Consider the following 12,935-nt stretch of genomic DNA (forward strand, 5'->3'; position numbering starts at 1 on the left):
GTCAAGTTATATGTTTGTGTCAATCTACCTTGATACTTGGAAATTCCTTTGATACTTTTCCTTTAGCTGGCCCTGGGAACAGAGACCACATTTTATATACACAAGCTTCTTAGACAACTGTGTGGGTATTCCTGCAGGAAGTAAATGATAACGGAGCTGCCTACAGGACATGACGTGGGTGTGAGGGATGGGGAACTCAGAGGGAAGAGGCCTTAGGAAGGCTGGGTTTTTGCTTGGGGGTCTCTCCTCCTCTTGTCTCCTGTTTTTAGATGCTCTGGTCTGACCCTTTCATGGGGCAAGCTCCGTAGTACTGTAGGTTTCATGTGGAAAAGTTAATGATTTATTGTGGTGGTGGTTGAAAAGTAAGGCTAACCTTGGCCGGGCATGGTGGCTCGTGCTTGTAATCCCAGCACTTTGGGAGGGTGAGACAGGTGGATCGCCTGAGGTCAGGAGTTTGAGATGAGCCTGGCCAACATGGTGAAACCCTGTCTCCACTAAAAATACAAAAATTAGCCAGGCGGGTGGCGCACACCTGTAATCCCAGCTATTTGGAAGGCTGAGGCAGGAGAATCGCTTGAACCTGGGAGGCGGAGGTTGCAGTGAGCTGGGATCGCAGCACTGCACTCCAGCCTGGGCAACAGAGCCAGACTCCATCCCAAAGGGGGAAAAAAAAAACTAAGGCTAACCTCCATCTGAGGTTTTCTCACAGACAGAACCATGATGCCATCATTATCTCCATTCCAGAGTTTGAGCAAAGCACAAGGATAAAGTCAGGAGGGAAAAATGAAGTCTGAGCAGCTGGTGTTTGCTTTAGCCTCTTCCGGAGCCGCCTCTGAGCCATCAGGGAATAGGAAGGAGCTATTGCCATTCCCTGCACAGCCCCAGTGCGAGCCTGGGCTGTGACGCACAGATATGGAGGGACATCGTCGCTGGCTTCTAAGTGATATTCTTCTTCCTTCTAATCTGCCTATTCTGCTGCTGGGAAATTTATGTAAAATCAATGCATAGCTACTTAAGTTTTGCTCCCATTGATACTATTGTTATTTATTTATTTACTCCACACATTCCTAGATGGATTATGTAAGATATGAGTTTCTTTCTTGAAGTCTTGCACTTTTGATGGCACATCTGCCATCATTAGAGAGCAGTGGATATGGATGTGTCTCAGGAATTAGTTGATGTCCTGTGAACTAGATTTGCATAAGCTTCTGCAGCCTCTGCTGACGAGTGTAAGACGGTTACCAGGGCCTGCTATTATGGAGAGTGATTATTAAACATGCAGAAATCTCAGGCCGGGCGCGGTGGCTCACACCTGTAATCCCAGCGCTTTGGGAGGCAGAGGCAGGCAGATCACCTGAGGTCGGGAGTTCGAGACCAGCCTGACCAACATGGAGAAACCCCGTCTTTACTAAAAATACAAAATTAGCCAGGTGTGGTGGCGCATGCCTTTAATCCCAACTACCCAGGAGACTGAGGCAAGAGACTTGCTTGAACCTGGGAAGCGGGGGTTGCGGTGAGTCAAGATCGTGCCATTGCATTCCAGTCTGGGCAACAAGAACAAAACTCTGTCTCAAAAACAAAACAACAACAACAACAACAAAATGCATGCAGAAGTCTCATACTGTTTTAACATGTGACAGAATTGAAACCAACTGTGCAAACATGCAGAAAAACGTTTGCCTCCTGTATCTTTTGTAAACAACTAGAAATCTGACATTTCTTCAAGGAAAGTCCCTCCTGCCCCATCTTTTTTTTTTTTTAGACAGAGTTTCACTCTGTCACCCAGGCTGGAGTGTAGCGGCACGATCTTGGCTCACTGCAAGCTCCGCCACCCAGGTTCACGCCATTCTCCTGCCTCAGCCTCCCGAGCAGCTTGGACTACAGGCGCCTGCAACCATGCCTGGCTAATTTTTTGTATTTTTAGTAGAGACGGGGTTTCACCGTGTTAGCCAGGATGGTCTCGATCTCATGACCTCGTGATCCACCCGCCTCGGCCTCCCAAAGTGCTGGGATTACAGGTGTAAGCCACCATGCCCGGCCCTGCCCCACCTTTTATATAATTCTTAACAAGTGTTTTTTAAACATTTTCTTTTTGTTTTTTACGGAGAAACAGTCAATGCACAGACCTAAACTTTGCATTTGAATTTACCGGTAGTCAATTCACACATCTAAAACTTTGATGCTTTTAACGGATGTATCCATTCATGTAGTCAGCCAACACCCATCAAGACACAGAACAATTCTTTGCCCCAGCAAGTTCCTTGTGCCCCAGTCCAATCAATCCCCACGCCTTGCAAGCAATCACCACCTGCTTTGTATGACCCTGTTCCTGGACAGAGCAAGTTCCTACCGTCCAATAATGAGATGCAGACAGACTGTGAAAGAAGGGAGTTGATTTCTGCAACTGGTTACAGGGAGAAGTTCAGAGTAACTCACCAGACCAACTCAAAGTTACAAGGCTTTATTCTAGTGCTTATATACTTTTAAAGTTTTATGCCTATGTGTGGAAGTGCACCTACCGGTAGAAGTGTTTCATTCCATCTATTTCTAATCTTTAACGAGGGTCTGGAAAGCTTTCTCTAGAGCCTTGGAAAGTTTTTAAATCTTAAATGGGACCTGCAATGAGGTATATATGTAAGAATGCTGTTCTTACTTGTCCAGACTTCAGGGTCTGAGAAACCCCAGTTGGGGTCTTAGTGGGGTTGTGTTTTCCTTTTAAGCCCTTGTACTCAGGTACCAGTTTCTCCAGGTCTTTAATGTCTAACTTATACACTCATCAGAGTTATATTAGTGGAAACTGTCTGTTCTGGTTGCTCATGGAAACCTGGCCTGCCACCACCCTAGAGATACGTGTTGCTGCCACGACCCTGGAGGTTCGTGTTGCTGCCATGACCCTAGAAATTTATGTCACTGGTTCTAAAACTTCACATAAATGTAATTGTCCATTGTCATCAGGCACTGTGCATTTCTTTTTTTTCTTTTTTCTTTTTTTTTTTGAGCCATAGTCTCGCTCTGTCACCCAGGCTGGAGTGCAGTGGTGGGATCTTAGCTCACTGCAAGCTCCGCCTCCCGGGTTTACACCATTCTCCTGCCTCAGCCTCCCCAGTAGCTGGGACTACAGGCGCCTGCTGCCCGGCTAATTTTTTTGTATTTTTAGTAGAGAGGGGGTTTCACCGTGTTAGCCAGGATGGTCTCGATCTCATGACCTCGTGATCCACCCGCCTCGGCCTCCCAAAGTGCTGGGATTACAGGCGTGAGCTGCCGCGCCTGGCCCAGGCACTGTGCATTTCTTTGTGTATGATACTACTAAGGAATAAAAAGGACAAACAAAAATATACAATTATATGGATGAGAAAAGAAGCCAGACACTGTGCATTTCTTTGCGTCTGGCTTCTTTCTCATCCATGTAATTGTATACTAGTAGTTTGTTCTTTTTATTCTTTAGTAGTATCATACAATACTTTTAATTTCATAATGTTTTTTGTACATTTCCCTGTTGATGGACCTTGAAGCTGTTTCCAGTTTGGGGTTCTCATGAGTGAAGCTGCTAAAACATTTTTGCAAGTGTTTTTGTGGATATGTGCCTTTACTTGCCTTGGGTAAATATTTACAAGCTAAATAGCTGTGTCATAGGGTAAGAAGTGTATGTTCACAAGTCTTGTCACATTTATTTCTAATTGTTTTATCATTCTTTCTGTCATTGTAAATAGGAATTCCCACCCCATTCCATTTTCTAAATGTTTATTTCTGGTTTACAAGACAGATAATGATTTTAAAAATATTTATTTGGTGATTAGAGTCTTTGTTAGTTGCTTTTATTGGTTCTTTTTCTATTGTCTTTTTAGTTTTGAAACCCAAGCACTACCTGAATAGTCTCATCATAAAGGATTCAAACATTGAAAAGATGTAAGAAAGTCAAATATAAATGCAACCCTTCACCTTCACTCCAGTTCCTACTTTACCCCTGGAGCTACTGAATGCTAATAATACAATGGGTTGCTTTCAGATTTTTTTTAAAGCACTTCAATGGATGGTTTTGTAGGATATAAACAGCACAGTGTACCACACCTAGACATTGTAGATTTGTGTAGTTATCATGACAGTTTTTGGCAGAAGGCAGTAAAATGCCTTGATCTAACAAAGTTAGAATATCACTATATTTGTATGATAGCTAGAAGTAAACTATTTGAGGAAGGGGTACCTTTTTGTAATTTGTGCAAAGGTTTTATATGACCCTTACATTTAATGTTGATAATACATTTAATACATATACAAATACATGTCTTTTACACAAGAAGACACATAAATCTTTTAAAAATAAGTAGAATCATGCAATATTTATTCTCCTATGACTTTGTTTTCTTTCAATTATCAATATACTTTAAACATCTTTGCGTGTCAATACATATTGATTTAGCTCAATTTTTTAAACTGCTGCGTGTAGTTCATAATATCCATGCATTTATTTAGCTTGGACATTTAAATTGTTTTCAAGTTTTCACTATTTTGAAGATTCTTTTGTTTGTTTGTTTGTTTGTTTGCTTGTTTTGAGACGGAGTCTCGCTCTGTCGCCCAGGCTGGAGTGCAGTGGCATGATCTCGGCTCAATGCAAGCTCCGCCTCCCGGGTTCACGCCATTCTCCTACCCCAGCCTCCCGAGTAGCTGGGACTACAGGCGCCTGCCACCATGCCCGGCTAATTTTTTGTATTTTTTAGTAGAGACGGGATTTCACCGTGTTAGCCAGGATGGTCTTGATCTCCTGACCTTGTGATCTGCCCACCTCGGCTTCCCAAAGTGCTGGGGTTACAGGTGTGAGCCACCGCGCCTGGCCAAAGATTCTTAAGTGTACATATTTGTACACACACATTATGTAAGTATTTATTTAGTGGTGATTTCTATCATGTCCTGCTCTAGTTGCTATGGAAGCAGCTGTGACCAAGGGAGACACAGTGCCTGCTCTCATGTGGCTTACATTCTAATGGAGGGGCACAGACTGTGAATAAGGAAACATTTAAACAAGATCATATTTATTGAATTAAATGTTTAGTAGAAAATAGATAAAGTCCTGTGCTAGAAAATTACTGCTTTTGGCCAGGTGCAGTGGCTCATGCCTGTAACCCAAGCACTTTGGGAGGCCATGGCGGGCAGATCACCTAAGGTCAGGAGTTCGAGACCAACCAGGCCAATCCTGTCTCTACTAAAAATACAAAAATTAGCCAGGCGTGGTGGCAGATGCCTGTAATCCCAGATATGTGGGAGGCTGAGGCAGGAGAATTGCTTGAACCCAGGAAGTGGAGGTTGCAGTGAGTCGAGATTGCACCACTGCATTCCAGCCCGACAAAGTGAGATTCTGTCTCAAAAATAAATAAATAAATAAGAATAGAAAATCACTACTTTCAATTGTGGGTTTAAGGAAATGGTTTAGCTAAAATCTGAGGGATAAGAAAGAACTGACTGGTAGAGACCCTGAGTCTCTGAACTAGACCAATGATGGGGATTTCCTTAAAAACATTGAAACACCTTTTTAACTTTTCCCAGGCATTTTCATAGGGTGAAGACAAGGGGTACCAGGAGGTGAAGCCAAGGAAGGATTTTCTGAGTCCACTTCCATCTACTATTAAGATGAACCCCAGTTCTCCATTTTGGCAGGTGTTTATCGATCAATTTTAGGTTTAAGAATTGTGGGGTTCTACCTTTTCTCAGTCTTCTTGGGAATCTGAGTTGAACAATTAATGTGGTTCAATTATGGTTATATGTTGAACAATTAGTCTTCATCAGGTTTTTATTAAGACTTGAGCACCATTGCCTTTCACAGTATACTCTCCAACGAGTACCTATTGCACCAGTGTCCTGTTTTGCCAATTAAGGAGAGAACAATGGGAGTCATTAAATTTTTAAATAGAAGCTGAGTAGGTTAATGTAATTGCCTGGTGGGTTCTTCTTGCCCACTGCACATACAGAGTCAATTCACTGAGTTAGTGGTATTGCATTAAAGAAATGGTTTAATTAATGCAAGGCTACTCAGGCAGAAGGTGAGAGTTTATTATTCAAATCATCTCGCTGAGAACTCTGAGGCTGGGGTTTTTATGGGCAATTTGGCAGGCGGGGGCTAGGGAATGGGTGCTGCTGATTGGTTGGGGGAGAAATCATAAGGGCATGGAAAATGGTCCTTGTGCACTGAGTTAGCCTCTGGTGGGGGAGCCATGAGTTATGGATCTTATGGAAAATGGTCCTTGGGCACTGAGTTGGCCTCTGGCTGGGGAGTCATGAGTTATGGGTCTTGTGGAAAATAGTCCTCGTGTACTGAGTTAGCCTCTGGTTGTGGAGCCATGAGTTATGGGTCTTGTGGAAAATGGTCCTCGTGTACTGAGTTAGCCTCTGGTTGTGGAGCCATGAGTTATAGGTCTTGTGGAAAATGGTCCTCGTGTACTGGGTTAGTCTCTGGCTGGGGAGCCATGAGTTATGGATCTTATGGAAAATGGTCCTCGTGTACTGAGTTAGCCTCTGGCTGGGGAGCCATGAATTATGGGTCTCATGGAAAATGGTCCTCATGCACTGAGTTAGCCTCTGGCTGGGGAGTCATGAATTATGGGTCTAGTGGAAAATGGTCCTTGTGCACTGAGTTAGCCTCTGGCTGGGGCGCCATGAATTATGGGTCCTGGTGGAGTCAGTAGGTTGCCAGAATGCAGAAGTCTGAAAAATATCTCAAAAGACCAATGTTAGGTTCTACAATAGCGATGTTATCTGTAGGAGCAATTGGGGAAGTTACAAATCTTGTGATCTCTGTCACAGTCAATGACCATAGAAAGGCAAGCTATACCTACATTTTAGCAGAATGCAGGCCCCTCCCAGAATGCTAATCTTGTGGCCTTTCATTAGTCTTATAAAGGCAAGTTTCAATCCCTGAATAAGAAAGGGGTCAGTTTTAGGAAGGGATTACTATCATCCTTGCCTCAAAGTTAAGTTACAAGCGAAATTCATCCCAAGTAAAAGAATGCTGGATTGGGCCTTGAGGCTGATGTGGGTCTGTCTGAGCTCATGTCACTAGCCTCAAAGCTACTCACAAAGGGGAAAATTATGCCCAGGGCAAGAGATCTGTGATTACCAAAAAGGTAGTCAACGTAGGGGAGGGCAAAACCAAGTAACTATGGAAACCAGAGGCGATAGTGTGAAGGAATTGTTCCATTTCGTAGATTGGTATCATCATCAGAGGAACCTTTACTAAAATGGGTAGTGAGAGTAACATAGCTGAGATCTGTGCCTTTGCTTTTAAATGCTACAGAGTAGAAACATGTTTGGGTTGATTCAGGCCCCACAGCTCACTATTGAATAATCGCAAATACGTGATTTAGACATGCAGGTGGGTATTCCTGAGGGAACAGCCAGCCTCATGGACTGGATAAAAGGCCCTGTAAGGTCTGTTTACCCTGAGAAGGTGGACTGCTCAACTCCACCCACAAATGCCAAGTGGAGATCCCAGGTAAGGCAACTGATGTGTTTTGTATCCAAGCCATGTAGGACTGGCTAATTTATAATGACAGGGATATTCACCCACTGAATGTGCCCATTCCCCAGGTCGTGGTAAATGCTGTGGTTAAGGGGTTAAGGGAACCCCTTTTGCTTGGGCACCTCATTATTGCAGCAAAACCAAAAGACAGTCCAGGCAGCCTTATCTAAATTTGCTGTCTCAATTTCCCAGTTGCTAACATCAATGTCCAAAACATTGATGGAGTGAAACTCAAAGGAAAAAGGAAAGGAGAGAATCAATGGAAATTTTGAAAATAGTTATTAAGAAATGCAGTGAGTAAAATGGAAATTAATGGGTTAAAACAAAGGTCTTAATACAATGCTACAGAAGGTTGAGTGGACACAAGTAAGCCCCTGCTAGTTCCCCAATATTAAAGGACCTCAAACTGGTTTTCTATATTTACCCCAGATTGGAGGGAAAAAAAATCAGAAGGCAAAAATTTCAAGGAAAAAGTTGACCAACAATTGCCTGGAGCAATGTTGAAGCAGGTTAATCAAGATAAAGAGGGAGGCTGGGACGGGTGGATCACGAGGTCAGGAGATCGAGACCATCCTGGCTAACACAGTGAAACCCCGTCTCTACTAAAAAATACAAAAAAACTAGCCGGGCGAAGTGGCGGGCGCCTGTAGTCCCAGCTACTCGGGAGGCTGAGGCAGGAGAATGGCGTAAACCCGGGAGGCGGAGCTTGCAGTGAGCTGAGATCCGGCACTGCACTCCAGCCTGGGCGACAGAGCGAGACTCCGTCTCCAAAAAAAGAAAAGAAAAAAAAAAAAAAAAAAAGATAAAGAGGGAGAAAGGGCCTGGATCCCTTGGCTCAACCGCCTGCTGGAAACCCAAAGCCTTTTTCTCAAGAGAGGGTTAAATGGTCTCAAAGAAAGTTGGTCTTGGGGAAGAAAAGTTTCTGGGTCTAGAAAATAAAATGGAAAGGTTAATAGGATTATGAAGGTTAGAATATTTAAACAGGCTTTATGTGAAGTAGTTGTGTCTTCTTAAATGTTTTTATGAAAAGCATTCTGACTGGTGACTTTGGGAAGAGAGGAATATTTTGGGACTTTGGGAAGAGAGGAATTCATACAGGTATTAGAAGCACAGTCTAATGGTGAGTGTTTAGCTTGACTTCTGGCCTTGAGGGAATCCAAAAGTTCTTATAAAAGTTTCGGAAAAGCTAACTTAAAAGGAGCCCATATGACTGATCACTATTTTTTGACACTTTATACAAATAGTCAGGCAAAGTAGAATAAGACTAAAATTCATTTTGCAAATAGATCTGTCCTACTATGATTTATCCTTGGCAGAAATGGGGAGATTGGAGAGAGTAAAATTTAGATTCCGGTCCTGGCCATTGTTTTCAAGTTTTTATTATTTGCCTACAGTTTGGGCTGATCCTGAATTATTTTCTGGCTGCAACAAGTCTCTAAAGAAGAACCAGGTTTAATTTTTTTTTTTTCCCCCCACAAAGCTTTTAGTTGCCTTCTTAATGGAATGCGTTCTTTTTTTTGTTGATCTGGCTTACAGATTATCTTTTCATTGTAATCCTTGTAAGCATTATATTTCTACTGAGGACTAAACTCTGATTTTTATCTAGCCCAAATTCCTACCTAAGGGGTCTAGGAAGTCATGCCCTACAAACCATAAATTCTCATCAGATGGGTTTTATTTGACCCTATATATAGTGACTTACTTTTCTTTTCTTTCTTTCTTCTTCTTTTTTTTTTTTTCTTTTGCAGAGAGTCTCACTGTTGTCACCCAGGCTGGAGTGCAGAGTATAGTGGCGTGATCTGGGCTCACTGCAACCTCCGTCTTTGAGGTTCAATTGATTCTCCTGCCTCAGCCTCCCAAATAGCTGGGATTACAGGCACCTGCCACCACACCTGGCTAATGTTTGTATTTTTAGTACAGATGGGGTTTCACCATGTTGGCCAAGCTGGTCTCGAACTCCTGACCTCAAGTCTCCCAAAGTGCTGGGATTACAGGTGTGAGCCACTGTGCTCAGCCATGACTTACTTTTCAATCTGACCCTGGCACAACATTATGAGACAAGGAAAAAATATTTAACCCCAAAATACATTTCCTTGCCATACCTTGAAATTGCCCTTCAAAGTCTCTTGTGGGAACAATCCACATTCTGTAGAGAATCTCCTTTTCCCTTTGTTTTCCTTTCTTCCTTTGTAGATCCAGGAGATAATCAACTAAGAGCCAGGCACACTTTTAGGTCTAATAAGAAACATTTTACAACCTGCTGTCTCTCTGAAGTCTGATATCTGAGGATTCCTCTGCATAGTAAAACTTGGTCTCCACAATCCTTTATCTTAACCTGAACATTCCTTTCCATTAATCCCACAGGCCATGGTCACTCATTGTTTGGCTCAGAATAAATCTCTTAAAATATTTTACAGAGTTTGATTCTTTTTCTTGACACTATTTAAATGATTAACGTTATGTATCTCAGTGTTTTACTTCTGAGAAAAAAAAAGTCACCGTATTCTGAAGACTAGAGCTGATTAAACAGCCTGTGAATCTCCTTGATTTGGAATCCCACTGGGTCTGATCTGTTTTTCATTGGCAAAGCACAGCTGCTAAAGCTATACCACATCAAGCACCCTCCCTAAAGGCTCAGGGACTACTGTGGAAGAGGGGGGAATGTGAGATTCTAAGAGCCAGATTGCAGATGGAGTGTGTAGGCCGGAGCAACTTGGGCACCAATCAGCTATGTTGGCTTCTGATTAACCCCTGTTCTGAGAACGCCTCTAAGATTTCTGGGTTATCCATTGTTCCTTGTGTAAGAGCAAGTACTTATCATAAATCCTGCCCTTAGGTCAAACAACCTTGAGATTACAGTACTTCTGTAAGAGTACAGATGCGAGAACAGTACAGTGTTCTACACATCCCTTCTGAATCACCTTTTCTTTATGGTATATAAGCCCTGTCTCTGTGGGGGTAATGACACAAGGATCTACCATCTTACTTGCTGCTTCCTGACACACAGTCATGGTTTCTGTTTGTAAGTCCCTATTAAATGTTCCCGAGAGACCGAATTTGTCAGCCTCTTTCTTGGCCTTTCAACTTCCTTGGACTTTAGGAGTAGGTTTGCACAGACCTGCCCACATTGGAACAGTATGAATAAACAAAATGTGCACAGCCACCTGTGATTAAAGAAAACAGAGTGGGCCTTCACTCAACAATGGCCATTCATTGCTCAGCATTATCTGTCCTAATGGCTTTTTGTTTGTTTGTTTGTTTGTTTGAGATGGAGTCTCGCTCTGTCTCCCAGGCTGGAGTGCAATGGCATGATCTTGGCTCACTGCAACCTCCACCTCCTGGGTCCAAGCAATTCTCCTGCTTCAGCCTTCTGAGTAGCTGAGATTACAAGTGGCCGCCACCACGCCCGGCTGCTTTTTGTATTTTTAGTAGAGATGGGGTTTCACCATGTTGGCCAGGCTGGTCTTGAGCTCCTGACCTCAAGTGATCCACCTGCCTTGGCCTCCCAAAGTGCTGGGATTACAAGCGCGAGTTACTGCACATGGCTTTGTCCTAATGGCTTTTGTTGCCCATTATCCCCACCTCAAATCTTTTGTTAGCATTTACTCAGCCATTCTAGATTTTTGTCCCCAACACCCTTGACTCTTGGAACCTTGTGGGATGCTAAATAACTGGGGAAAGACAGCAAAAAGGCAGACTGCTCAGGTGAAACATCCAAGGGTTTATCATCAAGTTTCACCTTGGGCTCTAACCCAAAGCATTTCTCTCTTATTGATTCTGTGGATTTTCCAGTTTTCCTTAACACTTGAACCTCTGTGCTTGTGAAGGGGTCCTCAAGGGTTGGACTCAGCATGGGAAGGGTTGGAGTTGGGACTTATCCACAATTGACCATCCTACATTTGAAGGTCAAGAGGTAAAAGGCAGGGGCTCACCTGGAGGAAACAGGCCGGGACTCAGAGAAGGCTTCCTCTTTGTGCTTGTGCTCTTTGCTCCCTCTCCCATATGGGAGGGGTCCCACCTAAGTCTCCTGTGTGCACCGTTTTCATCATTTTCCCTCATACTTACACTCAGTAGAAGAGGAATCTTCCTGCAGCATAATTCTTATTCCCCAAGAGGAGATTCAGTGGGGAAGATGCATTAATAACTCTACAGATCTCGATATTGGACTCACTATTATTACGGGAGAAGATGTGAATATGCCCTCTTATATCCAGATGAACTAGAACCATCTCATGGGACAAGATAATGAGCTTAGAGAGTTTTACAGGAGCAAAAACGTGAGCTTGCTTTAGTATTATAGATTAATGCAGAGACCAAAGCTGAGGGATTCTATGTGAACATGCCCAAGCCAGTCTTAACCCTTAGTTCACACTCAATAATACTGGCCCTTTCATTTATTTATTTATTGATAGATTTACTGATTTTCTCACTGCTAAGCAGATGGAAGCTGAATCTGCTCAGGGGAAACATTCCATAGATTAATTTATTTCCTTCTGACTCAGAAAGAGGGAATTCCTAGAACTGGTGAAGGATTTTGCACACTAATTTCCCCGCTACAGAAGGCCAAACATCCACTGAGTCCTTTCTGAAGGTGACTTCTTTGCTCTTTCCCCAAATGTCCAAGCCACACAGACTCCTGTACTCCTCTCAGGTTTCTAAGTGAGTGGTAAGCTGTTCTGAGCACAACCCAGGCACCCCTCACAGCACATGAAAATTTGATGTGTGCAATAAAGCCTGTCTTGCTTAATGCATTCAGCCCCTTTGTCCATGGGAGCTAATATCCTTTTGGGAAATACTGTGATTTCAGCTGAAATGTCGGGGAAGGGGAGGGCGGAGAGGGAATGTGGAACTCTGCCATACAACCCCTTACTCCAACCACTTAATAACTTGGCTAAAAGCCACGATCGATATAGAGCTGTCAGCTGGGCTCCAGCCCTCCCAGCCTTCCCAATCAATCAACAAGATTTAGAAAGCCACCAGTTGGAATCTATGTCACATAAAAAGTGTGGGCTCCTAGACCAGTCTTAGAGAGACTGATTAATTCCTCCTGGGCACTTGGATTAGTTTCCATTGGGAGAACAGTAGCCTATTGATGGAGGCCCAGCTGTTAGACCTTCCCAATATGTACCTAGGACAAGTATAGGCATTTTGCACATGATTCACTCATTTCTGCATTTTTCTCACTAAACATAACTCTTCCATCAGTTAATAGTCTTTTTTTTTTTTTTTAATGGAGTTGCGGTTGAGGAAAGAGAAAGATTGCAGTCTTTCCAATGTGCTAAGCTTCTTACATTCATTTTTGAACTTATTCTTCCATGAGGTATGCTATAATTTTTACTTAAGAAATAGTTGTAACTACGACTCACTTTTTTCATATGAGGAAATGGTGGTGAGGCTGCCCTTCCCTCAAGAGGAGCCAAGAGTGAAC

Source organism: Theropithecus gelada, chromosome 16 (assembly GCF_003255815.1).
Source record: "Theropithecus gelada isolate Dixy chromosome 16, Tgel_1.0, whole genome shotgun sequence".
NCBI classification, from domain to species: Eukaryota; Metazoa; Chordata; class Mammalia; order Primates; family Cercopithecidae; genus Theropithecus; species Theropithecus gelada.